Source organism: Sceloporus undulatus, chromosome 7 (genome assembly GCF_019175285.1).
Source record: "Sceloporus undulatus isolate JIND9_A2432 ecotype Alabama chromosome 7, SceUnd_v1.1, whole genome shotgun sequence".
Lineage (NCBI taxonomy): Eukaryota > Metazoa > Chordata > Lepidosauria > Squamata > Phrynosomatidae > Sceloporus > Sceloporus undulatus.
The window spans coordinates 26,098,709-26,126,577 of NC_056528.1; the positions used below are offsets into that span (position 1 = coordinate 26,098,709).

The 27,869-nt window shown below is 45.9% G+C and overlaps 1 long non-coding RNA gene across 2 annotated transcripts in view; it reads left to right on the forward strand.

The window, feature by feature from the left end:
• Positions 1 to 27,869, forward strand: part of LOC121936707 — a 49,773-nt gene that overhangs the window by 18,141 nt on the left and 3,763 nt on the right. For both annotated transcript variants that reach the window (XR_006105018.1, XR_006105017.1), the window contains exons 2-5: positions 2,101 to 2,272; positions 19,527 to 19,769; positions 21,268 to 21,346; positions 24,487 to 25,947. This is a non-coding gene — a long non-coding RNA (uncharacterized LOC121936707). The remainder of the gene's footprint in view (positions 1 to 2,100; positions 2,273 to 19,526; positions 19,770 to 21,267; positions 21,347 to 24,486; positions 25,948 to 27,869) is intronic.

Here is a 27,869-nt window from a genome sequence, read left to right on the forward strand (position 1 = left end):
TGTCATAAGTCAGAAATGATTTGAAGGCGCTTAGCAACAACAAAGCCAAAACCATTGCGTTCCCCATCACTATGTACAGATGTGAGAGCTGGACAGTGAATAGAGGCGATAGGAAGAAAACCAACTCCTTTGAGATGTGGTGCTGGAGAAGAGTGCCAAGGATACTGTGGATGACCAAGAAGACAAACACATGGGTCCTTGAACAAATCAAGCCCAAACTCCTTGGAAGCCAAGATGACTAAGTTGAGTCTGTTGTACTTTGGCCACATCATGAGAAGACACAACTCACTTGAAAAGACAATAATGCTAGGAAAGGTGGAGAGGAAGACCACATGCCAGACGGATAGACTTAATCTGGGAGGCCAGGCATGAATTTGCAAGACCTAAGCAGAGCAGTGAAGGACAGGGGGTCTAAAGATTGCTTGATCTATAGACAGTCTCCAAGGTGAGAATGGCTCTGGCCTGGCAAAACATCCTGGGCCATAAATCTCCCCCAAAAGTGTGAATGACTCCCCTAATGGCAACTTCTGTCTTGGCCTCCTTGAACTATGTTCCAATAGTGTACGTGATGCGCTCGCCTTGCAGTCATGGAGGACTCTATGTCATCTTTCCCATCTGCATAGAGTCATTAGAGGAAAGCCATCCACACTAAGGATTTTAAGGCTACAATGCTCATAACAGGGCCTTGGAGATGCCTCACGCTCAGGGTCGCCATGAGTCAAAGTCAACTCAAGGGCTGTAAACAACAACCAGAGTTCAACCCCTTGAATAATGGAAAACAGGTTTGGCGCCTTGAATGGCATTTTCCAATGCTACCTGTACATTCAGCACCTGGGACAGCTCCTTTGCTGTCTTCAGCACCTTGGAAAGCTACTGGATCCCAACCCAGATGTTTCCAGCTGCCCCCAAATCCCTCGGGTAGAAAAGATCTCACTCATGAAATGGGGATAGTAACGTATTAATTGTTAATCTTTGCTGCCTCTAGGCTTCCTCCTCTCTTCCACAGTCTTACTCTGCCTCTCTCTCTGTCTCTCACTGATGCCTACTGTTCTCTGTTCTGGACCGAGTTCAAGAATCTAAGCTGAAGGGTTGCCCTGTCCACCTTTGGATTGGAACAAATGGACAAAACAGCTGCTAGGCCTGCGTTGGCAGTGCAACTTCTGAGCGTTGCTTTCTCAGCCTTGGAAGAAAGCCCCATTGTCTGGGAGGGCTCCGAAAAACTGTTTAGTTTTGGTTTTTTGTCTGGGGGTGTTGGCGCTGGTGAAGCTGAGGCATGAGCTTGGTTGGGTTTTGCTGGGGAAACTCAGAAAAACGTGGCTTGAAGTCACACCTGGAACGAGGGACGTACATCGTCAACTCATTCATCCTCACACACAATGATCAATTATTTCTGTTGTCTTTCTGCCAAGAGAAAGGGGAAAAAATATCAGTATTTCTGCAGAAATGTTGGCCCGCCACATTTGTAGCTCTGACTCTTGCGGATTTGATTATTTGGGGATTTGGTGAATGTGTTCTCTCTAGGAATCTCTAGGTCCTCCAGCGCAACTCTTCGGATGTTGACCATAGAGTCACATTGGAGGACCTAGAGATTCCTAGAGAAAGCACTTCTCTAGGCATTTGTAAGACTTCCAGTGCAATTTTATGGTCAACCTCAGCTCGATGGTGGCTATACAATTGTGCTGGAGGACTTAGAGATTCTTAGAGAGGTGTTCTCTCCAATTAAAAAAAGTGGTTTGTTATTTGGGTCCCATGCCCCTAATTTCAGCAAATGTGGATGACCTACTGTATTGCCTTTCTCTTGACACCTGTTTGTCCCTGAAGGTCCGGGTTACACCAATGTCACACCTGCATGTTCTGGCTTTTGTCATAGCAATGATCAAGCAGTACAATAAAAAAATTAAAACAGGGAGGGGATTTTTAAAAAAAGATTAAAAATATATATCAAAATATGAGCAATACAACAGAGAGCTACAAAACTTACAAGTGCACTTAACGGTGTTCACGTTTCTTGCAAGACACGATTAATCTCCATTACTCTCATGGGCAATTTTGCTTTCGCTGCAAATCGGGATACATTAACCAGGACTGATTTAATTGCAGGAGACGGCAAGTACAGTACGACTCCCAAATCGGCGAGGGATAAGTTTCCAGATTTACCCAGGATAGCGAAAATTGAGGATAATGGCGAACCCTGGTTTCCAGTGGAAGTTGACCATAGAGTTGCCCCGGAGGACTTCCAGATGCCTGGAGAGACCTGTTTGTCTGGACTTTGGTAAGTGAAACTTTGATTATTAGCCCTGCAAACACGGGTTCACGCTGTTATATACAGTGGGCCCTCGATATCCATGAGATTTAACCATCTGGATGGCAAGCCCCATTGCTTTGAATGGGGACGTGTGCGTGGCCATGCGCATGTCGCGTCCGCCATTAAAATCAAGGGGACTCAAAGTCCCATATTTTTTTAATCCATGGGGGGGGGGGTCCGGAATGGATCCCCTGCAAATACAAGGGACGGACTGTAGTACAGTTAAGGTCAACCACAGCTCCATGGTCTAAACATCATGTATTTTTGTGTGTGTTTATGTGCCTTTAAGTTGCCTATCAGCTTCAAGTTGCCTATCAACCATGAATTTCTTAGGGCTTCCTTAGGCAAGGAGCTAAAGATTTCTCATGTAGGGTGCATCTGCACTACAGAAATAATGCCATTCAACACCACTTTAGGTGCTGTGGCTCCATCCTATGTAATCCTAGGATTTGGAGTTTTGCAAAAGTGCCATTTCCTCAACAAACTATGAATACCACGATTCCACAGCATTGAGTCATGGCATCTCAAGTGGTGTCAAAGAGCATTATTTTGACTGTAGATGCCCCCATAGATAGCAAGCACCCTTGGCTGATGCTGCTGGGCATAGATGACTGATCTGGATAGGATGCTTTCCACGTCTTTGGTGGCAAGGGTCGACGGATGAGATGTGGGGCCAAGGGGAAAGGAAACCTGCTTGAATTTAGAGAACAGCTGCAACCTCAAGGGTCTTATGCTCCAAATGTGGCTTTGTTCGCCCTGCGGCCGTCCCTCCCTCCCTCGGCTGCAGATCATCCTCTTGCATTTAACTGGGGGGGGCTGGACAGTTTAATGCTAACTCGACCTCCCGAAAAAACGGTTCCGAGTTAAGAGTCTGGAGCAGGTGAAGCCAGGAAACAGCTGCTCCCAAGGGCTCTCGCGTGAGCTGGCCACAAAAGAGAGAACAGGAATGGAGCAATGCCCTCATAATTATAGATCTCTCCTTCGCTCTCTTTGTGGCCATTTACTGCAAAACTGGCTCAGTCCAGCAGCCCTCCCCGGTTGCAAAACCACTTGACTCCTCTGCACCTGATACTTTACTCCCCTCCCCAGCCAAATTCGACACTCAGCGTCATATTTTTGGAAATGGCTATCCCAGCACAGCTCTCCCACTTTGCTGGAGAATTCAGCTTGATTCTCCAAAACAAGGGGGTGGGCATTATGCACCTCCATGGGCCCTAGGTAGCCCTCCGGGAGTCAGGTGTGACTGTTGAGACACCCACCAACTTCCTCATGTCTTCCTTCCTTCCTTCCTTCCTTCCTTCCTTCCTTCCTTCCTTCCTCATATTGTATACCTACCCTCTCTCCCTCCTTTCCTACCTCCTATTTTATTTCCTTCCTTCCTTCCTTCCTTCCTTCCTTCCTTCCTTCCTTCCTTCTTATACCCTCCCTCCCTCATATTGTATAACCTTCCTTCCTTCCTTCCTATGGTTGCCAAACTTCCCAGCTTGGCCATGGAAACCCCACTGAGTGACCATGGGTCAGTCACACACTCTCAGCCTCAGGGGAAAAGGCAAGGGCAAAACTCCTCTGAACAAATCTTGCCAAGAAAACCCCAGGATAGGTTCACCTTAAGTTGGAAACGACTCGACGGCACGTGACAAGCGCATAGTTGTTTATGTCACAACTACTGCCATTACATTGAGTGAAATATGGGAATTATGATTGAGTAATTTTAGTGCAAGAAACATAACTAAAGATGCTGCATGGTGTGGCGTGGGAGGAGGTGGCACCGTGAGTTACTGCACAGGGTGACGCCAACCATATTGACGCCACTGCACCCCACAATGGTTTCATCATGGGGAAGGGAACATGGCTCTTTGAATAACCCCAGAGGGCCATCCTCTGGAGGGCCCCATTTCTCTCCCAGACCTGAGTTTTCCCCTTGAGCAAAATGGTGGGGATGAGTAATTGTGTTTTTTGGTGCTTTTGCACTGCAATCTCCCCTTAGACCTCCATGATATACAGCCGGATGCCAGCAGTTCATTTATCACCTCCAAAGGCACATGACGGGGGACAAGAACAGTGGTGCACAGACCTCTGGCAAGCCAGCGCATGTTTCCATAAAACAAGAGCACGCCGGCTGAGTAAGACGGCGCCGCTCTTCGCATGCCCCCCCTTGAGTTTACACACCTTGTCAAAGCTTCCGTCTCCCCTTGTTTGTCTTCCTGGCTTTGCGCGCCAGGTACTTGGAGGAAAAGGAAGAAGAAGGGAACCTTTCTTTCCAAGTGGCAGACATAGATTGGAGAGGGGAGGATAGGTCTCAATCTATCTTCTGCTCCGAACTGGAGGTTGTTCATTGATTGATTGCTTTTATTTAAATCTCACCCTTCTTCCAGTACAGGACAAAAGGTGACCTAAGGGTATTATATATATGTAACATAATTTCCTTCCTTCCCTTCCTTCCTCCTTTCCTCATATTTTTATCCTTCCCACCCTTCTTTCTTCCTTCCTTCCTCATATTTTATATCCTTCCTTCCCTTCCTCCTTTCCTCATATTTTCCTTCCTTCCTTCCTTCCTTCCTTCCTTCCTGTTTCAAATAAAACATTATATAGACATTATAAAGTGACTCCCAAATTTAAGTCCTCCAGGTGTTTTGGATTTCAGCTCCCAGAATTCCTGGCTGTTGGCCAAGTTGGCTGGGACTTCTGGGTGTTGAAGTCCGAAACACCTGGAGGACCCGAATTTGGGAAACATTGATATAAACCATCCTATTGAAAGGTCTCTTGTAGTGTTGTGGTTTGAATGTTGGACTTGGGATGTGCATCTACACTATTTATTTGTTTATTTACTGTAGGAATACTGCAGCTTAACTCCACTTTAACTGCCATGGCTCCTTCCTACAGAACCCTGGGATTTGTAGATTGGTGCGGCACCGGCCCTCTTTGGCCGAGAAGACGAAATACCATGTGAAACTACAGATCCTAGGATTCCATAGGATGGAGCAGCAGCGCTTAAAGTGGTGTCAAGGTGCATTATTTCTACTGTGTAGACACACCCTTGGGCTCCGGGGAAGCAGGGCTCAAATCATGACCCAGCCATGGGAACTTAGGGGCCCTGGCAGTGTGCATCCCAAGGTCTTGTTTCTGAAAGGGTGAATTGATGTTATTTAGTTACCTCTCTTTGCAGCTTGAGATCCAGTGTGGGGTAACGCTTTGAGCACTGGACTACGATTCTGGAGACCAGGGTTCGAATACCCTTTGCCCTGGTTCTCTCCTATGGAATCCTGGGAGTGGCGGTGTATGGATGGGTAAATAGAAATCTCAGCCTGAGAGCTAGGACCTCCCCAAACTACAAATCCCAGGATTCCATAGATTGGAACCATGGCAGTTAAAGTGGAATCATAGCGATGTAATTTTGCGTTTTGCAGGTGAGGCTCAGCTGGGATGAGAAGCAGATGGGTATATTTTTTGCAACGGAGAGTGGAGCATTCCTGGAATAAAGCAATGAAGGGCCACTGTTTTGCAGACAAGCCGGCCTCTATCCCTCTTTCTGTTTCCATGGTGACTGCGATCATCTCTTTCTCTCCTCCTTCCACCAGCTTTCCTTCTTTCTCTTCCTAGAGATGAGAGAATGGTTGGTTTACAGGAGACAAGACACCCTGAAGGGCCTTTTTCCCCTTGAAGGAAGAGCAATATATATATATATATATATATATATATATATATATATAAAAGGAGAGCTTTGGGGATAGTTTGATAGTCCTGCATGTTTGCCGCCATCTTGCAAAAAGTCACATAGGATCTTAGGATGCTCAAAAGGGAATCTTAAAGATGGCCAAACAAGGGACAGGTTCACCTCTGCAACCAAGGAATGACTGGAAGAATAGTTGCTGGAGATAAAATGTAATCGCTGTTGAATTGGTTCAATTGCAAAACTACTTTTACTGCCAAGAAGCTCCTTCCGATGTTCAACCAAAATCGACCTTCCTGTTACTTCAGACCATTAGATCTGAAAAGAACATTTCTGCTTTGAAATCCTATTTTCCATGCAGTTTTCTGCATGAAAAGTGTTGTTTTCTATGCACAACAACCCTACACGAATTTTGGACAGAATAGGTCCCAAATTGCGAATTGTTCAAAAATTGCATGTGAATTTTGCACAGAATCAGTCTTGAATTCTGAATTGCTTCCCAAAATTGCATGTGAATTTTGCACAGAATCAGTCCTGAATTGTGAATCGCTTCCAAAAACTGCATGTGAATTGTACACAGAATAAATCCCAGAATAAGTCTCAGCTTCCCTGAGAAGCAGTCTAAATATGCATCCGCGCTGCTGAAATAATCCAGTTTGACGCCACTTTAACTGCCATGGCTCAATGCTATGAAAGTCTGAGAACTGCAGTGTCTGGGAATCCAGGTGATCCAGATATCAAGTTTGGTGAGACATTTAGTCTGTTCTGCCAGAGAGCTCTGGTGTCACTACAAATCCCAGGATGTCATAGCATTGAGCCATGGCAGTTAAAGTGGTGTCAAAGTGGATTATTTCTACAGTGCATATGCAGGTCTCAGAGTTTGTCATAGCTGTTAAAAAAGGTTTGCCTGAGAAAGGGTAGAAGGGTCAACAGAAATAATAATAATAATAATAATAATAATAATAATAATACCAACAACAACAACAACAACAACAACAACAATCATTATTTGTTTCTTACTCACCTGTCCTCATGGATCAAAGTGTGAAACAGCAATGAACAACATCAGTTGAAACACATTAATTAAAACAGGCAACGGTTTATCAGGACAAACAGACGTTTTAAAACCAGATTTAAAATTCAGCATCTAAATTCACAACTTAAATGTCATTTGGACACGTGTTCCGGAACAACGTTGGATGACCACATATGGCCACAGTTTGCCCACCCTGGCTCTACCTCACGCAAGGCTGAGCCCATTATTTTTGGACAATGTACGAATAAAAGATATCAGGGATTCTGACACTGTGCCCTTGTCATTTTTCATTCATGTTGACGGCGACGGAATTTGTCACCGAACCGATGGCTTGCGCTTTTTCACCCGGCGGACTGACTCAGCAGCAAGGAGCATCGTCGGACTCAGATTCAAGGAATCCTGGCCGCCAGAACCTGTGGCTGCTTCCAAGGAGCAAGTGGCAAAGCCGCCCGCTCGGTTGTCTCCCACCATGGTAGAGAACAGCCTGGAAAAGATCCAGGGCTTGGCAGGCAGAGGCTTCGAGGCCTAGAGGGTAGAGCGGCATAAGAGGAGAAGCAGCTTGGTATGCTGGCCATCCATTAAGAAGCAAACCATGCAAGGAAATGCTCTGTGCGGGGACATACGGGGGACACAGGATGAGCAAAAAAGGCTTCTGCTTCTCCCTGTGACACAAATGCTACGACAGGCAACTCCTAATGGCCCTGAAGGCCTTGGCGGCTGGTGGCACCATGTCAATGGGGTGATTTATCCACTCCAGGTTTTAATCTGGACTCCAAAGCTCTGGAGCTGCGAGGGTTTAATTCTGGCTTTAATGGTGCTGGATACTGCCCCTAAATAGCTCTTCTTCCTCCTCTTCATCATTATCATCCTCATCTTTATTTCATAGAATCATAGAACCCTAGAGTTGGATGGGAACCCATTCTGCCATGCAGGAAGACACAATCCAAGCCTTCCCTACAGATGACTTTCCAACCTGTTTGAAAACCTCCAAAGGAGACTCCATCACCATCCAAGGCAGAATTTTCCACTCCTGAACAGCTCTTACCATCAGGAAGTTCTTCCTAACGTTTAGGCAGAATCTCGTTTCTTGTACCTTGAAACCATTGCTCCATGTCCTACTCTCTGGAGCAGCAGAAAACAAGCTTGCTCCATCCAAAATATGACATCGCTTCAGATAATGAAACATGGCAATCATGTCACTTCTTAAGCTTCTCTTCTCCAAGGCTAAACACACCTAGATCCCCAAGCTGATCCTTGTAGAGTTTGGTACTTTCTAGACCTTTCACCATTTTGATCACCCGCCTCAGACACGCGCCAGCTTGTCCACATCCTTCTTCAATTGTGGCAAAGCATGGTAGAAGAGGGTTGGATTGATTGGATGGCCCTGGGATCTCTTCCAACTCTATGGTTCTGTAATGGGAGCGGGATTGGGGTGAGTAGACACATTTGCTTCTCTAAGCACACACCTTCTCCAAACCGTATGTTTTTGGTGTAATAACTCACACTCTGTTTGCATTGGTATCCCCAGGAAATGTTGCGCCGTGTGTCCAGCGGCATGATGGATACCCACCCGTGTCGGCACACTTCATCAGCCCGATTTAAGAGCAGCGCAAGGGAAAGCTTAATGTTGCAACAGGAGATGTGGGCATCATTCCCAGAAGCCTGTCGCCGCCTGGTTAAAAAGAGGGGGGGAGGGAGCGCTGGATGAGCATTGGGAATGGAGAGGAAGGAGAAAGAAAAAGAGCAAGCAAGAAAGAACAGACAGAGAATGAGAAAAGGGTGAGGTGTGGGTGGATTTAATATGTTTTTAACCCAGGGAGAAAGTGGAGGCTGGTAGTAGCTCCCATGAATTCACGCCAGGTTTTTAAATGAAGGTTTTAAAGGTGTTCTCCAAGTCCTGAACTCCATTCCCCCCAACCATGTTCAGCACCCTGGAGATTGGCCTTCAAAGAAATTCAAAACCTGGAGTTGATTCACTGCTGCATTAATATGTGAGCCACCAGCCTGCAAAGCTGGCACTTCTCAGGTTGTTAATAAATCGGTGGTGCTCCTTGCGAGCAGATTTCTCTCCCAAGAGACAACATGAAGTCTTCTCCAGGCTCTTAGAGACAGCATAAATCTTGCTGCTACCTTTGCTTCCTTCCCTCAGCAGTCTTATTAGGGTTCTTTTGCAATTGCTCTCACCTTTTCTGGCCAAAGGTCCCTCTGCTTGAAGCATTTCAAGAATTCAGGGGCCAGCAAGGGATAGAAGAACATGGCACTGCCTAAAGGCCACATGGAGAAATGAATCTTCCAGATCATCCTACAGCTTTGTTTGATGGTTAGGGAGCCCCGTAATGGCCCAAAGTGGTCTGCCTGGCAACATGTTGCTGTTGTTGTGTGCCTTCAGGTCATTTATGACTTATGGAGACCATAAGGCAAGTCTGAGTCTGTCGTGGGGTTTTCTGGGGCTGAGATTGTGTGGCTTGCCCAAACTCACCAGTGCGTTTCCATGGCTGAGGACAAACAAATATTGGAAGTAGCCAGACATCAACTGTTGGATTTATGCAGTGGAGTTTGGTGGATTTATTTGTTGTGTTCCTTCAAGTCAATTCCATCTTTTGACAAGCCTAAGGTGAACCTATCGTACTAGTTTATCACACGAAGGAGATCGGGAGTTTATCCTGTGAATATCCTGGAAGAATCGCGTAATTACACGAAAAAGATGTCACACGACATCACTTAAAAACGGCCATCAAAGTGGTCAGAAAGAAGCATTTAATGGCCATCTTTTTATTTTCGGGACTTCAGCGACAACGCATTTCCGATATCACTTATTTGCACAATTGCATGTGATCATCATTCACGCAATTACTCACCATTTTCGCTTTCTTTGCAGGGTGCTTTAAATGCGCTTTAATCTCTCTTTAATGCTGGAATTAGCCCCAGTGTGATAAACTCCATAAAGTGGCAAAGGGTGGGAAAATGTTAACAAATCCTGTGATTCTTCAGTGAAAGGGTAGCCATTTTGTCAAAACTAAACAGTGGATGAAAAACTTTTGCTTTGTCGGATGCGGTGATCACCTGGGGAACCTTCTTCCACTGGAAATGGTTTCAAAGCTGATAGCGGAATCCCAAGGAAACGAAAACAAAGCTATCATGTTGGTTAGCGATGGTGGCATCAGGGATTTCTGTGGCTGCGCCCAACCCGAAAATCCTTAATTAAGCGGCTTTGTTAATTAGTGGAGGAAAACTGCCAGCTCTCTTTAATCCCCCTTATCCCTGGCTGCACTTGCCGGGAGGCTTGTAGGCCTTTTATCTCTTCCCTTTCGCGATCGCTGTCCGGGGGAACGGCGACAAAAACCTCCGCAATAAAAGATGTTACTGCAAATTTAACCAGACACCTAGGTTTGTCTCTGCCAGCTGATGCCGCTGGTTGCAAAATAGGATTGGCTCATCTTGAACATGGCCAGAGAAATGGATCTCCATTGGATCTCCATTGGATCAAGGATCAGTCCATGCATACTTTATATATACAGCCGCCTCTCAAAATCCGCAGACTTGAAATGCAAAGACTTGGAAATCTGCAGAGGGGCAACCATGTGGCTCACACCCCACATGCATGCATCCCATACAAGTCTATGGGCTTGTATATGCGTGAGATTTTGAACTCGTGGAAGGGTCCTGAACAGATCCCCTGCGAGTTCAAAGAGGCGACTGTATTCTTCCTTTTCCCCAGCATTGGGAGCAAGATGACTTGCAGATAAGAATGAAGACAGACAAAACATTGAAATCTGTTGCTTTTGCATCAAGCTGTTTCCTACTTATGGCAACCCTCAGGTGAACCCATTGCGGGGCTTTCTTGACAAGATTTGTTCAGAGAAGGTTTGCCCTTGCCTTCTTCCGAGGCTGAGAGAGTGAGGTTCGCCCACTTCCATAGTGGAACATCTCTTAACCTCAGGAGGTTCTTCCTAATGCTGAAGTGGAATCTCCTTTCCTGTAACTTGCATCCATTGCTTCATCTCTGGAGCACCAGGAAACAAGTTTGCTCCATCCTCAAGATGACATCCCTTCAGATATTTAAACATGACTATTAACTTTCTGTTCTCCAGGCTAAACCTACCCAGCTTGGTGGCTTCCAGACCTTTCCCCATATTGGTTGCCCTCCTTGATGCGCTCCAGCTTGTCCAGATCCTTCTTGAATTGTGGTGCCCAAAACTGGACACAATGTTCCAGGTGAGGTCTGACCAAAGCGGAAGAGGTTGACACTATGACTTTCCTTGATCTGGACCCTACACTTCTATGCTCCTGCAGGTGCCTGCCCTTCCATCCTGGTATCCATTGCTAAAGCAACCCCAAAGGAGGCCATCTAACCTTGGTTTAAAGGCTCTCCCTACTTTCTGAGCTAGTCTGCTCAACGGATCCATCGCTCTTCCCATCGAGGTGTTCTTCCTAAACTTTAGGTGGCATCTCTTTTCTTGCAGTTTGAATCCATTTGGTTTGTGACCTAGTTTCTGGAGCAGCAGAGAACAAGCTGGCTCCAACTTTCCACGTGAGATGCCTTCAGATATTTAAAGATGACGATCATGTCACCTGTCAGTCTTTCTTCAAGCTAAACATAACCCAGCTCCCTACATCGTTCCTCATAAGGCTTGGTTTCCAGATTGTTGGCCATCTGGGTTGCCCTCCTCTGGACACGTTCCACTTGCCGTGATGATCTTTGGACGTGGGAAGTAGGTCCTCTTCCACTGAGATCACCCTTCAAAATGAGATGAGTTTCTAGTCCTCAGGGTTCTGGAGAAAGAGAAATCCGTCTTTCAAAATGAAGGATGATTCTAGTCCTCATGGTTCTGAAGAAAGAGATTTCCACCCTTCAAATTGAAATAAAATCCTACTCCTCATGATTTGGAATATAAGAAGCTGCCTTACTCTGAGACAACTCTTGGTCTATCTAGCTTAGTACTGTCTAGAACAGGAATGGAAATTATATGATCCTCCAGACAGCGTTGAATTGCAATTCCCAGCATTCCTGAACTTGACCTATGCTGGCCAGGACCTCTGGCTATTGCTGTCTTCAGTTAGCCCTCCATATTCACAGTTCCCCCTCCCATGGATTCAAGCCTCTATGGCTTGAAAATCTATAAATTCCAAAAAGCAAAGCTTGGTTTTGCCATTTAATATAAGGGGCACCATTTTACTATCCATTCTATTTAAGGGGACTTGAACATCTACAGATTTTGGTATCCGTAGGGGTTCCTGGAATCAAACCCCAGCGGATACCAAGGGTCTACTGTATTTCAGATTTCACAGGAGCTATGAGATGTGCTCAATCCTATCTACAAACTGCTTTCAGCACCATGGAAGGATCTCTAATAAAAACCCAGAGTGGATTCCCTGCCCCTCTGACATGGGAGGCCTGGGCCGCAGGAATCTTACGCATCAGGAAAGTTTGCTTGGATGGTTCTACAGTTCCCGGGTTGAACCAGAGTTTGCAAATGTCTCCATTTTGGGTTGCATCTCCTCAAATCCCCTCACAAGCCAGTTGAGAAGGCAAAAATTTGGAACTCAGGCCCATCTCAAGCAGAGTGACGCCGTGCCTGGCACAAGGTGGCAATGGATTTAGGACAGGGTGCACAAGCTACCCCTAGATGGAAGAGTTTAGCCTTGGTGGCATCCTCTGAAGCTCCTCTCTTTCCCTAACTTTGCAGCCTTTTGCCTCATTTCCTCAGCTCCCTAAGAGAGCAATTTTGTATCTCTTTCTCAGCGCTGCCGCCTTCTCCCTTTCCTCCTCAAACCCACTGGAATCTTTTCCGGTGCTGAGTTTGGTTAGTGTCACTGTTGTCAGAGGGAATTTCACATGCCTAATTAAAGCTGCCGCCGGCAGGGGCTGCCGCCGATTCTCCCTGGAGACGCTCCCCTGCCTCCCGACTTCCCCGTCAAGATCAAGAGAATAAAACATTGTCACAGTTCAAGTTAACAACAACAGCAACAAACCGGCAATGGGGACCGGGCGGTGTGTGTGAGTGCGCAAAGCGAATGACAAGATTGGGGCTGGCAGCCGATGCGCCGCCAGAAGAAAAATCCACCTGCCAAAACCCGCAGCTTGGTCGCTCGGGACCAGCTCTGTGGGTCGGCACTGTCAGGTAGCTGCCAAGTTGGGAATCTCAGATCTCAGGGCCTGACTTCTCTTCCGTGAGCATCCGGAGCAAGAAGGAGACTCAGGGTGAGAGTGCTGTCTTGCCATGTAAGGAATCTCAGATCTCAGGGGCAAGGAGGAATCTCAGGGTGAGAGCTCTGCCTTGAAAAATGTGTGCGAGAGAAGTAGGGAATCTCACTTCTCAGGGCCTGGCTTCTCTTCCCCAAGCCTCAAGGGTGAGGGGGAATCTCAGCTTGAGAGCACTGTCTTGGAAAATGTGTGTGAAAGAGACACTGCCAAGTAGGAAGTCTAAACATCTCAGGGCTTGGCTCCTTTTCTCCAGCCCTCAAGAGCAAGGAGGAATCTCAAGGTGAGAACACTGTCCTGGAAAGTGTTTATCATAGAATCATAGAACCCTAGAGTCGAAAGGGAGCGCAAGGGGCCATCCTATCCAACCCATTCTGCCATGCAGGAAGACACCATCCAAGCCCTCCCTGTGACAGATGGCCATCCAGGCTCTCTTTAAAAACCTCCAAAGAAGGAGAGTCTTCCTCTCTCTGAGGCAACGTCTTCCACTGTTGAACAGTTCTTTCCATCAGGAAGTTGTTCCTAATGTTTAGGCGGACTCTTCTCTTGTAGCTTGAATCCATTGCTCCATGTCCCAGCCTCTGAAGCAGCAAGGGAAGCACAAGACTTCTCTGGTGCTCTTTTGTTCCCAGGATTTCCTGGTCTGACTGAGATATACTGTCTCTTTGCAAGGAAGCATCTATTTACAAATGCAACAGCTCTCCTTATGGGGAACCATGATGGATCAGGCCAAAAAGCCTGTATTGTCTGATGTTCTTTTTTCCAAGGCTTGAATCTGATGATGAAAATCCAACTCGGAGGCCAACAAGAAGCTCACCAAGCCTGGAAGCATGTATCTTCCATGTCAGTGGGGTAGCTACTCCGTTCCAGGTTTGAGTCTGAACCCATTCCCTCCAAAGTAGGTTCAGTGCTTGGTGTAACCTCTTTAAATTTCGGTCTAAAACCCAGAGCAGATCTCTTTCTCTCTCTCTCTCACACACACACACTCACAAACACACTCCTGCTGCTGCTCTCTCAAACACAAATCCGAGAAGCAATTGGTAGCTGCTGCTGATCAATTTTGCCCAGAGGCGGCTGGTGGATGACAGGCAGCAAGCGTGAGCCGAGAGAGGCCCAGGGAAAAGCTGCACAGTTAATTTGTGTCTGTCGGCACGCTCCAGTCAAGGAGGTGAGGGAGATGAATTTCTTTTTATTTCCCACCCCCAGGGCAGAGAAGGAGGAAGAACATGCTCGGGTTGTGCGGCTTGAGCCTAGCAATCGACCTGGGATGTGCATGGTTCGATCCCCGGCTCCTGCTAATGAGGGATCCGATTACCATTTTTATGATCGGAGAAGCAAGTTGCGCAGGCAAAGCTGGGCAATGTTTGCCATGCCTGGGTGGTGGCGGGCACGAAGTGTAGCTTGTGCCGTGGCCGATGATGGCTGAGATCTGCTTATTATTGGCGGAGATTCAATATCACGGTCTTACAGATTCATAACTGTGTTGCAGAAATGCAATGAAACCCTTTTAGTGAATAGTGATGATGGCCATCCAAGCAGGCACTGGCAAGAGTGCTCCCATGCGCAGCTTGTGCTGTCGCCAATGATGGCTGAGATCTGCTTATTATTGGTGGAGATTCAATCAACACAGTCTTACAGATCCATAACTACATTGCAGGAATGCAATGAAACCCTAATAGTGGATTGTGATGATGGCATCCAAGGAGGCACTGGCAAGAGTGCTCCCATACGCAGCTTGTGCTGCAGCCGATGATAGCTCATATATGCGCATATTTTTGGCAGAGATTCGACATCACAGTCTTATGGATCCATAACCACAATGCAGAAATGCAACAAAACCCTGTTAGTGAATTGTGACAACAGGCATCCAAGCAGGCAAGGGCAAGAGTACTCCAGTGGCTGAGATCTTCATATTATTGGTGGATTTGATGTCACAATCCTTCAAATCCACTACTACGTTGCAGAAATGCAACAAAACCCTGTTAGTAAATTGTGACAGGCGGGTAAGAAATAATATCATCTTTCCTGAATGAGGAATCCATGGATAAGGAGGGCTGACTGTGGTGATGATGATGATGATGATGATGATGATGATGATGAGCAATTTTAAGAGGTTACACCAAGTGCAGCAGCTTTGATAGCTCCTTTAGAGTTCATACTAAAGCTCAGAATGGATTCACCTTCCCATTCATTCTCATGGAAGCCACCACTTGTCCCATGGTTTTATTGGGGGTCTGCCTATGGAGCAGAAGGCCTGTTAGAGGGACATTTTTGCCGAAACAACAACCCCAAACCCTTGAACCAATTCTCCATCCTCAATCCATCAGTTCTCTTTTCTGCTCAAGGCTGCATTAATTCCAGCTTCTTGATGGCTTCTTCCCTTCTCTCCTGCCTTCCCTTCTCCCCATTTGGTATTGACATTAACCGCGTCTCCAGGGTGCTCAGAAACCTCGGCAGCCCCAAGGCATTGAATAATCTTGACAGCCTGGCCAGGCTTGGTATTCTCTGATAATGGTCAGCTCCTGATCTCCCGTGATTCCTTGCACCGCCTTCGCTTTCCAAGCCATAATGAGGCTCCTACCTAATTCCTTTCGCCCGATGCTAAAAGATAAATACAGAACGCACACACGCGAGAGAGAGAGAAATAAAAAAATAAGGACAGGGAAGGGAGGAAGAAAGCGTGTTCGGCATTTCCAAAGAACATCTCAGGTACACCTTTGCCATCTGTTCCACTTTCAGGGTGGCAGGACTCTGATATCAGACAAGGTGAGGCAGTGGCTTCATGGAGCAGATGGCGGTGGCAGCAAAGGATTGGAGGGACAGGCCTGTGTGACCATCAGCCTACCTTGTGTAAGATAGATTTCAGGTGCTGCTAAGTGTATAGTGGTTTGAGAGTTGGACTATTGCTCTGGAGACCAGGGTTGGAATCTTTCGTTGGCCATGGAAACCCATTGGGTGACCTTAGGCAAGTCGCACGCTCTCAGCCTCAGGGGAAGGCCATGGCAAACCTCCTCTGAACCAACCTTGGCGAGGAAAGGGAGGTTCACTTTAGGGTTTCCTTAAGTCGGACATGAATCGGAGGCACACAGCAACAACAGATGCGCCGCATGCTACCTGTGCATCCCAGATGATGACCTCTGAGCTGCATGGAAGATATGGGAAGAGGGGTCAGGTCCAAAGGGCTGGTAGCGGTCAGAGTTTCTGCAAGCTGGCAGGCGGCAGATGCCAACACAGCACACCGTCGGCTTGGTTCTGCAACAGAGACATCTGGAACGGCCAAACCGGGGTCCCAGTGGGCGTTGTTAAGAGCTTCATTACTGCTTCTAGCAGCTGGATGCAGCTCCGAGCTGGTGATTAAAGAGAAGAGTGTGCTCCTTCTCCTTTCTTTCCCTCCCTTTCCCGCTCTCTTTTTCCAAAAATAATTGGGAAAAGACCCGGTGTGCAATTGTTCCGTGTTCGTCTCCAATTTCCTTCAAAATCCCATTCACTTCTTTAGCAGTGGATCAAATGATAGGGAGAGAAAAAGCAAGTTGGGGTGGGGGAGAGTCTGTTCATACTACACAATTATGGCCCTGTGATTTCCCCTTCAACTGTCATGGCTGCATCCTAGGGAATCCTGGGGCTTGTAGTATAGGGAGGGGGTACTGAGACAAAGGAATGGGTCCATCAGGCCTGGTTTCCCATGAGGAGCCAAGGTGGTCAAACTGAGGTTGTTGTACGGAAGGTGCCAAAAAGTTTTCGGCTCAACCACCCGTTTCCCAAATCTGAGCATAATTTGGTCACTGTAGCTTGGAAGAATGTTCTTTCGTATTGTTGTTGTTGCTGTATGCCTTCAAGTTATTTCCGACTTCTGGCGTCCCCAAGGCAAACCTATCATGGGGTTTTCTTGGCAAGGTTTGCTCAGAGCAGGTTTCCCTGGGCTCCTTGCACAAAACAACAATGAAGTCCCAAGAAGAAGGTCAGCCATTTCTCCCCTCGTATAAAAATTGTTAGAAGTGCCACAAATCTCCTTTTAAGAAAGAAAGAAAGAAAGAAAGATCAGTTTAATTGCTACCCATTCATCTTTCCATCAATCTTCCTTCCTTCCTTCCTTCCTTTCCTCCCTCCCCTGCTTCCTCCTTTCTTCCTTCCTTTTTCCTTCCTCCCGTCTCCATTCCCCCCCTTTAACCCCCCGCTGAGAGGCTCACAGGGGGACAGGGGGACTCTGTCTTGCCCCGTGTGTTTGATGAATTATTTATAATGCAGGTGACCTCATTCATTCAGACTGATTTTCCAGTCTGTCACTCCAATTATGGTCCATTCCTTGGAAGGGGACAGCGGTGGAGGGGGAGAGAGTGGGAGGCAGAAGAATCCCAAACGGTGAGTTTCTTATCATGACTTCAGCTCACTTGTCACTTTGGCAGATGATCCGCCGGACAGAGGTGCCCCTCGACTCGCCTTCCTTAATAATTAAAGCCGGGCTGATCTGGGCTTCAAGCGTGGCCTTGTCTTCTCGCCCACTCGCTCCCTGCCCTGTTATTTCATTACTTCTTCTTTGTTCCAAGGCAGGACACGTGTGCACATGTGCAAAGATCCTGACACTACAGAAAGGTTCAGAGGCACATTTTGCACACTGCTTCATTGGGGAGAGAAAGCGAGTGCAGAATCTGGGGGCGGGGGGATATATTACAGTACTAAGGCTGGGGTTTTCACAGTGGCATCATTAGAGTTGGCATCACCCAGTGAAGTAACCCATTGCATCACACGCACCCCATTGACTTCCTCCCATACCACACTATTTGTTGTTAACCACTCTCGAGTCGATCTCGACTCATAGCGGTCCTGGGGATGAAACATCTCCAAGATTCGGATGAGATACCACAAGATTCGGATGAGATACCTCCAAGATTTGGATGAGACATCTTCAAGATTCCCTATCTTCCACTATTATTCTTAGTTCTTGCCACTTCATACCCATGACCTCCTTAATAGATTCCATCCATCTAGCATGCGATTCTCCAATGTTTCTTCTTCCTTCCACCTTTCCTAGCATTACTGTCTTTTCAAGTGATCCATGCCTTCTAATGACATGGGAGATTATCAGACGGGGGATGGAACATCCTTGGCCCGTACTTTCCCCGTTTTTATAACACGATTGTGAGAAGATTTTCATACACGTGTCCTGTCATTAAACTGTGATTGACTGTGATCGCATGAAAGACTTTCGCATGACATTGCGCTGATCCTGTCATTGTCCTGTCAGGTCCTGGAATTGTCCTATCTTTGCCCTTCATTTTGCATTAACGAAAGAACACATTAGTGCAATTCCACTTCACTGACAGTTTAATGACAGCATCAGCGCAAATGTATGAGTGTCTTTCGCGTGATCTCTGTCACGGACGAGATAAGGACGAGTTTCGCTCCTGTCTTCCATCTGATCACGTCCAAAGTACAACAGCCTCAGGTTGATCATCTTGGCTTCCCGGGAGATTTCAGGTTTGATCTGTTCAAGGACCCATTTATTGGTTTTTTGGCCATCCATGATATCCTCAGCACTCTTCTCCAGTACCACATCTCAAATGCGTTTATTCTCTCTCTATCCGTTTTCGTATTGTCTAGTTCTCGCATCTGTACATGATAATGGGGACTACAGTTGCTTGTACGCTTCTAACTTTCATGCTCAGTTGTGTATCTTTACTCTTTAGTTCTTTCACAGCTGACCTTCCCAATCCTAATCTTCTTCTCATTTCTTGGTGGCAGTCCCCATTTTGATCTATGTTTGCTCCAAGGTATAAGAACTCTTTCACCATACAGAATCCTTAGTCATGTTTTGGTACTCATGTTACCCGTAAATTGTAATTGACATAGGTTACTCAATGTCGCGGGAATAGTTGTGACGGAATCAACTAGCATGTTAAAATTACACCTTTAAATTTACAATAGAGCAATAGCAAGTACATTTCTATACCGCTTACCGGTGTACTATGCTGTTTACAAAGCGTAAGCTAATCCTATGCACCGCCATATATTGCTGAATAATGGGAATAGTTGTGGCTTAAGCAACTAGCATGTTAAAATTACACCTTTAAATTTACAATATCATACGAACAGTCTGGATGTATTTAACTGTATATAGTTTCATATGGTCCAAATGAAAATTTGATAAGATGGGATGGTGTTTTAAAAAAAAGTCGAAAAGAATAATATTTTAATTTTAAAACAAACACACAGCTATTTCTCTCTGTTTTTCAGGATTGCATTGGATCTGTTATGCTTGCCAAAACTCCCTCCTTCCTTCTCCTCCTTCCACAAGTTTCTTTTCTCTTATATGCAGCATTGACAGTGTCCTGGACAGAAAAAACTCAGGATTTGCAATGATCCGACCCAATCCTTGGAGAATTAGTTTGGAAACATTTCCCTTCAAGTTTCATTTTTGGCCATCGGCTCTCCAGATCTTCACACTCCATCTTGAAGCGCTTTGGGGAGACGCTTTGTTTGGCGCATGGGTCAACGTGACCGCACCAGTTGCCTGAGCAGATGGAGAGATGTACCACCAGATATATCTTTGTTGCAAAGTGTGAGTGTTTGATTGTTCTTAGCAGGTTTTCACGCTCAGTAAAGAAACCGGAGTGTTTGCTTTCCATTCTTTCTCTCCTGCTGCTGTCCCCAAGTTAATGTTGTTTCATCCTCGATGCTTACTTATGTAAAGCTGAATGTGCCAACGGCTTTTATTTACCTGGCCTTCACGGACAGCACAAGGGGATCGAAATTACAACAGGGGTATAAAACTCTGCTTCTCTCTTCTTCATATACAAGGTCAAAAAAAATTAAACAAATTCCATAATATTCTCTCTGCCGTGGATGAAAAATACACCAGAAACTTCTATACAATTTTCTCTTTGATGTTGCAAGGCAATTCTTCTGCAGACAATTTATATTCTCAAATCCTGGCACAGCCTTGGAAACCCATTGAGTGACCTTGGAAAAGTCACACTCTCTCAGCTGCAGAAGAAGGCATACGCAAACCCCCCTCTGAACAAATTTCGCCAAGCAAACCCAATAGCATGGCCTTATGGTCGCCATAATTCAGAAACAACTTGAAGGCAAGCAACAGCAACTCTCCTAATTCCACACGGCATGAAAGGCGCTCTTTCATGCACAAAATATCTGTTACAAGGTTCAGCATGTATTGTGTATTTGCTCAGAATCTGTTGTATATGTTTGTGTGTCACAAGGCCGTTATTCTTTGCAGACTTTGTTGTACGGCTTTATATTCTGAAAGTCAATTACAGTTCCGTACAGAATGTGTTATATATGTTGGTATTCTGCAGAAGCAATGATTCTGCACAGAATTTTATGCATTTGTATCCTGCGAGGCAGTAATTCTGCACAGAATATGTTGCATGGATTTGTTTATAGCAAGGCAGTAATGCTGCACAGAATATGTTGTACGGATTTGTATGTTGTATGTGGAAGTGCTGTCGCGCCATCCTATGAAATCCTGGGGTCTGTAGTTTTACAAGGTGTTTAGCCTTTTCTGTCCAAAAGTGATGCTGCCTCCGTAAACTACAAATCCCAGGATTCTTGGCCCTTAAAGCGGTGTCAAACTGCATTATTTCTACAGTGTAGCTGCACCCCTAGGTTCTACTCATAATGTGATGCATTCTGATTTCAAGCTATTCAGAAAGTCACTAAAGCAAAAAGATGGTTGCACAGAAGTGCGTAAGGAGGGAAGGCGGGTGCTCCTTTTTTGCTCTCCAAAAACCTTGGCCTTTTTTGAGCTGAGAAAATGTTTTATAGATCTGTGGACAAAGGGATTTATTCCTCTTGGAGGGAAGCTTCTAGTTAAGAGTTTCTTCACAGGGGAGCGGAAGTGAGCTCTGCGCACGAGCCGGCTCTGTACCGAGGAGGACGAGACAGAGCAATTTGCAATGTTTACCAACAGCTGTCTGAGAAACACTTAGGTTTATGAAGTGTGTGTTGTAAATTTTCCAACAGCTGGTGCGGTAGGGGAGAACGGGGAGATAAGGGCATGGATTGCACCATCTTCAACTTCCATCTCCACCATTTTGCAGGTATCCTACAAGAAAAAAAAAAGGAAAGAAAGAAAGAAACCCGGGCTTGATGGAGCAATGGCACATCTCCCCACTATCAGTTAAGTACTGTTCTGTTCTTTAGCCGTTGGCATCCTCCTTCTTTCTAAACACATCCCTTTATATTTGCGGCTTTGATATTTGCGGCTTTGATTATTCACGGATTTGATTAATATGTTCTCTTTAGGAATCTCTAGGTCCTCCATGCTCAGCTTTAACTAAACGTTGCACTGAAAGACCTAGAGATTCCTAGAGAGAACACTCTCCTAGGCCTTTGGAGCTCCTCCAGCCCAGTTCTATGGTCAGTGTCTGTTGGAAGTTGACCACAGAGTTGCCCTGGAGGACGTAGAGATTCCTAGAGAGGTGTCCTCTCGGGTAAAAACATGAGGGTTTTGTTATTTGCGGTTTTTTCCATATTCACAGGGGTCTTGGTGCTCCCAACCCTAGGGAATAGGGAGGGGCAAGTGTATTTGGCATTATTTGGTATACAGCAGGACCATGCATTATGCGAGGGATCCATCCTGGGACCCTTTGCATAATATGATTTTCATGTATAATCTGGTACTTCAATGTGTAATGCTACTTCTCTTACCTGAAATGAACAGCTGCAACAAAAGGGGTTCTCTGTAGGCCTCTTCTACATTGTGGTTCTATGGTATGCTTTCATTGGAAGTTAACCATAGAGTCGTGCTGGAGGAGCTAGAGAATCCTAGGGGGAACGCTTCTCTAGGCACGTTCAAGGTCCTCCACTTTAGGGTCAACCTCTGGAGCAAATATACCATAAAATCACACTTGAGCATCCAGAAAATGCCTAGAGAAAACTTTTCCCCCCCTGGCATATCTAAGTGAACCTGTACTATATAAATACATATTCTCTCTAGGCATTTTTCTTAGGTCCTCCAGTGCAATTTGTGACATGCTTCCATCAGAGGTTGACCATGGAGTTGCTACTGTACTTCTGGATTTAGCCCTGACGTTGGATGCTCAGTGTGGTGGCCAGGAGTGCATTTCCATAGATAGATAGATAGATAGATAGATAGGCAATATAAAACCTGGACTTGTTTCTTTTTCTGGTTGCTTTGCTTCCAGCTTCACTCTGTTCCCGCTTAAGCCCTCTCTTCCTTTCTACATGCTGCACTATTCCCTACTGGATCCTTTTTCCTGGGCTCTGCTTTCAAGCTTCTAGTCCTTAAGGTTAAAAATAGCTCACCCTGAGAATACATCCTTTCTCATCCTTCCCTCCTCCCCTTTTCACATATAAGAGATGCCAAGCCGGAGGGAAGTCATGAACCTCTCCATTATAGACCTATGCTTGCTCTCTCCCTCTCCCCAAATTGCTTCCTCCTCCATTAATGGCCCATTTCTTTTAATGAACTCTTGAGCGCCGGAAGCTTCTCTGCACCCTAATGAACCTTCCTAATCATGGTGTGAGATGCGTGTGTGTGTTTGTGTGAACCTAGGTGGAGGTACGACTGTGTGTGTGAGGGGTTAATCTCATTGTGTAGCATCTATCCCTTTTGAAATAATGCCCTCCCAGGGCCTTCATGCCCCTTACAGATGGCCATACTCTGAATCAATCTGCTTTCTCATCTATTAAAGTGATGGATCCCAGGCTGTCAGCGGAGTGGTGCATCTGCTCTGACTTTTAGCAAACTGTCCTAGGTGGCGAAACGTCTCCCTGAAATACACTCATCCCTCCATATTTGTGGCTTTGATTATTCACGGATTTGATTAACATGTTCTCTCTAGGAATATCTAGGCCCCCCAGTGCAACTCTGTGGTCAACGTTAACTAAAAGTTGCACTGAAAGACCTAGAGATTCCTAGAGAGAATACCCTACTAGGCATTTGTAGTTCCTCCAGCCCAGTTCTATGGTCAGTGTCTGTCGGACGTTGACCACAGAGTTGCACTGGAGGACCTAGAGATTCCTGGAGAGGTGTAATCTCAGGTAAACAGTGTTGTGTTTTTGTTATTTGTGCTTTCCCCCCATATTCACGGGGGTCTTGTGCCCCTAACCCTAGCAAATAGGGAGGGACAAGTGTAGTTTTGGCACTCTGGATAGCTCCTTCAAAACTATTCCTTTGTTCGGCACCTTGGATAGTTCCGAGACGGGAAGAGTGGGTTTTCCAATCATCTGGAATGGATTTGATTTTAAAAGCATTCATGCTGGCATAAGTCACATGCAGGATTCTGCTCTGCCTCTATAGCAGCCAACCCAATGCCCCTATGGGAAACTTAGAAGCATGAAATACAATATGACCCCTGTATCCCTGGGGGTTATGTTCCAAGATGCCTCATGGATACCTGAAATCACAGATAATAAGAATCCCTGTTATTGCCAATGAGACAAACAACTTAGGGCCATGCATACCATAGAAACATTCTAAAGGACCCAGAAATGCTTCTCTAGGCATTTCTAGATCCTCCAGCATGAAACATGGTACACTTGGGCCAGAAAGTTGAACCATAGAATTACACTGGAGGACTGAGATATCCCTAGAGAACACTTCTCTGGGCACTTAGATCCTACACTATAGTATGCTTGGGCCAGAGGGTGACCATAGAATTGTACTGGAAGACCAAAAATGCCTAGAGAGAACACTTCTCTAGGTGTTTTTAGGTCCTCCAGCATGATTATAGGGTATGTTTGGGCCAGAAGTTGAACCATAGAATCATACTAGAGGACTTAGAAATGCCTAGAGAGAACACTTCTCTGGGCATTGCTAGGTCCTCCAGTGCAATTCTGTGATATGCTTGGGCTGTAAGTTGACCATAGAATCATAGTAGAATTGACTAGAAAGGCATAGAAATGCCTAGAGAGAACACTTGTGTAAACATTTTTAGGTCCTCCAGCATGATTCTTGGTATGTTTGGGCCACAGAATTGCACGGGAGGACATAGAAATGCTAGAGAGAACACATTTTTTCCAGATGTAAATAAGTGAAACTATTAGGAACCCCTCCTAATATAATGTCATCTGCAGATTTGGTAAGCATGCCCTCTATTCCATCGCCCACGAAAGAAAACAGGGGAAAAAAATTAGAATACATTCCAGTCCAGAAAGGAAACCAGAGAGAGGAAATTGCAGCGATATCCAAAGCACCCCTTCTTTAACTGGGGAAGAGTGTAGCTTCCACCCAACTCCGTCTCCCCGCAGCTCCTCATTTATGCCATTCCTCTGTCCTTCTTCTTCATTTCCAGCTGGCACATCAATGGGACAGTAAAACCAGCAAGGACGCCTGAGTGCTACAGACAGAAAAATCATCCCTGGCAACATTAAAAAAAGGGCATAAAAGTTCATGGCCGTCCCCCGGGTGGTAATTAATGGCACCGTAAGAACCGGGGAGGGGGAAAGAGAGAGACCAAGCACCCGCACTCGCCAAATGAGCTCACTGCGGCTAATGTTATTACTTACTTCACTGAGCTAAGTAACTCTATGGAAGTGTAGGTCATCTGCCTGGACTTGGTAGGAAGCCACACGCTATTAGGGAGCGGAGTTTACTGGCATTAGTCAAGCGAGTCGGAGGGAGCCCGGTGGTAGCGGAGTTGCATAGGAGACCTGGTCATCGTGGGAAATGGAGAGCTGAGAAGACTGACAACGGAGGAGGAAAAGGATGTTATTTATCTCTTGTTGTTGTGGGCCTTCAAGTCACTTCCAACTTTTGGCAACCCTACATTTGCCCAAGGTCACCCAGTAAGTTTCCATGGCTGAGTGGGTATTCGAATCCTAGTCTCCAAAGTCAGAGTCCAGTGATGAAACCACAAGGCCACATGTCATCTCAAGATTGTTCTATGGCCCTCAGATTCGCCACCTTCCCCAGACCACCAATTTCCGGGCTAAAATGAGGTTTGAACGTCCTCGGCCAAAAGTCTCCAGAAGCAGCAGTGGATCTTTGAAATAGGTTACCCACCCACCCACCCCCCATAAACTCCACCAACATACAGTGGCCAAGCTCGACTGTAGTTGCATTGGATGATGGAACTATTGTTGTTGGTTGTTGTTGTGTGCCTTTAAGTCGTTTCCAACTTATGGTGACCCTAAGGCAACCCTATCATGGAACCATCTCCTTCCCACCAAAAAACCAACTGTTTCTTCCTGGTTGCCCACCAAAGATGCAGGGAGATGGAGCATTGGGGCATTTTGTAGACCATCATTTTTAATGCCAAGCCATCTCCTAGGGCTGTGGTTCCCAACCTTTGATCTTCCAGATGTTTTGGAATTCATCTCTCATTCCTGACAAGTTGGCTGGGGGCTTCTGGGATCTGACTTCCAAAACAAATGGAGGACCAAAGATCCAGAACCACTGCCGCAGGGCTTATTAATACAAATTACCCCTTTCTGTGTCGGTTGTTGTGGTGGTGGTTGTGTGACGTCAATTCTTTTCTGATGTACGGCAACCCTAAAGGGCTTTCTCGGCCAGATTTATTCTTGTCCACACATATCCTTGTTTTCATCTGTGAAATGTTGGGGGAGTGTGATACATTCAAGCAACACCTGTCCAACACAACACAAAAATGCACAGTTTATCCAAGGACGCCAGATATCCAAGAGACAGTCAAAAGACCTGAAATGCCTTCCGGAGCAAGAGCAGGGGGAAAAAAGAGGCAAGGTTCTTTACCAATCTCAAAGGCTGAGTGGAGATGTTATGCTGGGTAGCGGAGGTATGTATTAATGCTTTATTTCTCTCTCAGTGTGCGCCTGTGAACTCAAGCATGGAATCACAGTCATCGGTGGAACCACGCTAAAACCAGCCAGCTTGCTGGCAAGCAAGGAGCGAAAAAGGATGAGAAAGCAAACGCCTGGCCTTATCACATCTGAGACGAAATGGAGCCAGGGGAGGCAAGGCTGGGTTCCCTGGCCATACGGTTCATCCGATAAATCTTTGATGAACAAGAGACAGCAAAAAGCCATTTGATCATAGGCTGCGATAGAGTGGGGCGGGAGTTGCCAAAGATATAGTGAAGGCAGAAAGGAGTAACTCTGGCCTTCCCTGCATCCAGGTGGCACAATGCAAAGGGATGTACAAACTTCTCTTTCTACCCAGCCTGTGTCATTTGGATAGGTATTGCAAATTTCTATGTTGCGTCCCCTCAAGTCCTTTCAAACTTATGGCTGCTGTCATAAGGAGAACCTATTACAGGGGTTTTCTTGGCAAGATATGTTCGGAGAGGATATTATTTTAACTTTTGCATGTTTTCAAAATCATTTTATGTTGTATTAATTGTGACTGGTTTTAAAACTGCATTGTAGATTTTGGTCTACAATGATTTCTTTCTGTGAGCCTCTTTGGATCTCGTTCTGAGAGAAAGGTGGCATATACAGTCAGCCCTTTGCACTTGCGGCTTTGACTTTTGCAGATCTGATTATTCATGGATTTGATTAATATGTTCTCTCCAGGTCCTCCCGTGTGAATCTGCCAGAAGTTGGTCCTAAAGTCACACTGGAGGACCTAGAGGTTTCTAGAGAAAACGTTCCTCTAGACAGTGTGATTCTAGGGTCACTTTCTGGATGTTGACCATAAAGATGCACTGGATGACCTAGAGATTCCTAAGTGTCCCTTGAGGTTTAAAAAAATGTGTTTTTTAGATTATTATTTGGAGGTTTTCCAGTTTCACGAAGGTCCTGCATCCCAATCCTAGTGAATGTGAAGGGCCCATTGTAAATAAATAAACAAACAAAATAAAATAATAATAAAAGCATCAATTGTCCCACCACCTTCAAGGACTGCTCCATGTAGACCATATCACAGTGGTCTAGCCTGGATTTCATAAGGGCATGGATAACTATGGCAAAGTTAGATTTCTCCAGGTAGATCCAACCCAGGCCTAATCAGCCTTATTTAAGATGATGGAGGGCATGTCTACACTGGTCATTTAAACCAGTTTCCACCTGCCCTCGCATAGCCCTGTCTTCATGACACAAAGCCAAAGGCCCAATTTGACTGTGGACTACCGTTACATGAGAAGAGCAGTTATGTAGTGAATCCAGGCCATCCCTCCTTTAATTCACTTTTTAAAAAGTCACAATTCACCTTGGATCTTCCCAGAAAATCTGGAGCACTCTGGAGCAACACCAGGTGGCTGTTTACACAGTGTCCTGCTGTGTTGCCCACCAGCAGAAAAGTGAATTGATCTTCTCTGAGGTCACAACAAGGTGCCTTTCCATGTGATTGAGGGTGGGTGCCTCGTTTTCAGAGTGGGTGCCTAATTTTCAGGGTGAATGCCTTGCTTTCTGAGTGAGTGCCTCCTTTTCAGGCTGGATGCCTCATTTCAGGTTAGGTGCCTTGTTTTCAGAGTAGGTGCCTCAATTTCAGGGTGGGTGCCTCATTTTCAGAGTGAGTGCCTCGTTTTCATTGTGGATGCCTTGTTTTCTGGGTGGATGTCTCATTTTCAGACTGGGTACTTTGTTTTCTGTTTAGGTGGCTTGTTTTCAGAGTAAGGTGCTTCATTTTCGGAATGGGTGCCTCGTATTCAGAGTGAATGCCTCATTTTCAGGGTGGGTGCTTTGTTTTTGGGGTGGGTGTCTTGTTTCCAGGGTGGGTACCTTGTTTTCAGGTTAGGTGCCTCGTTTTCAGAGTTAGGTG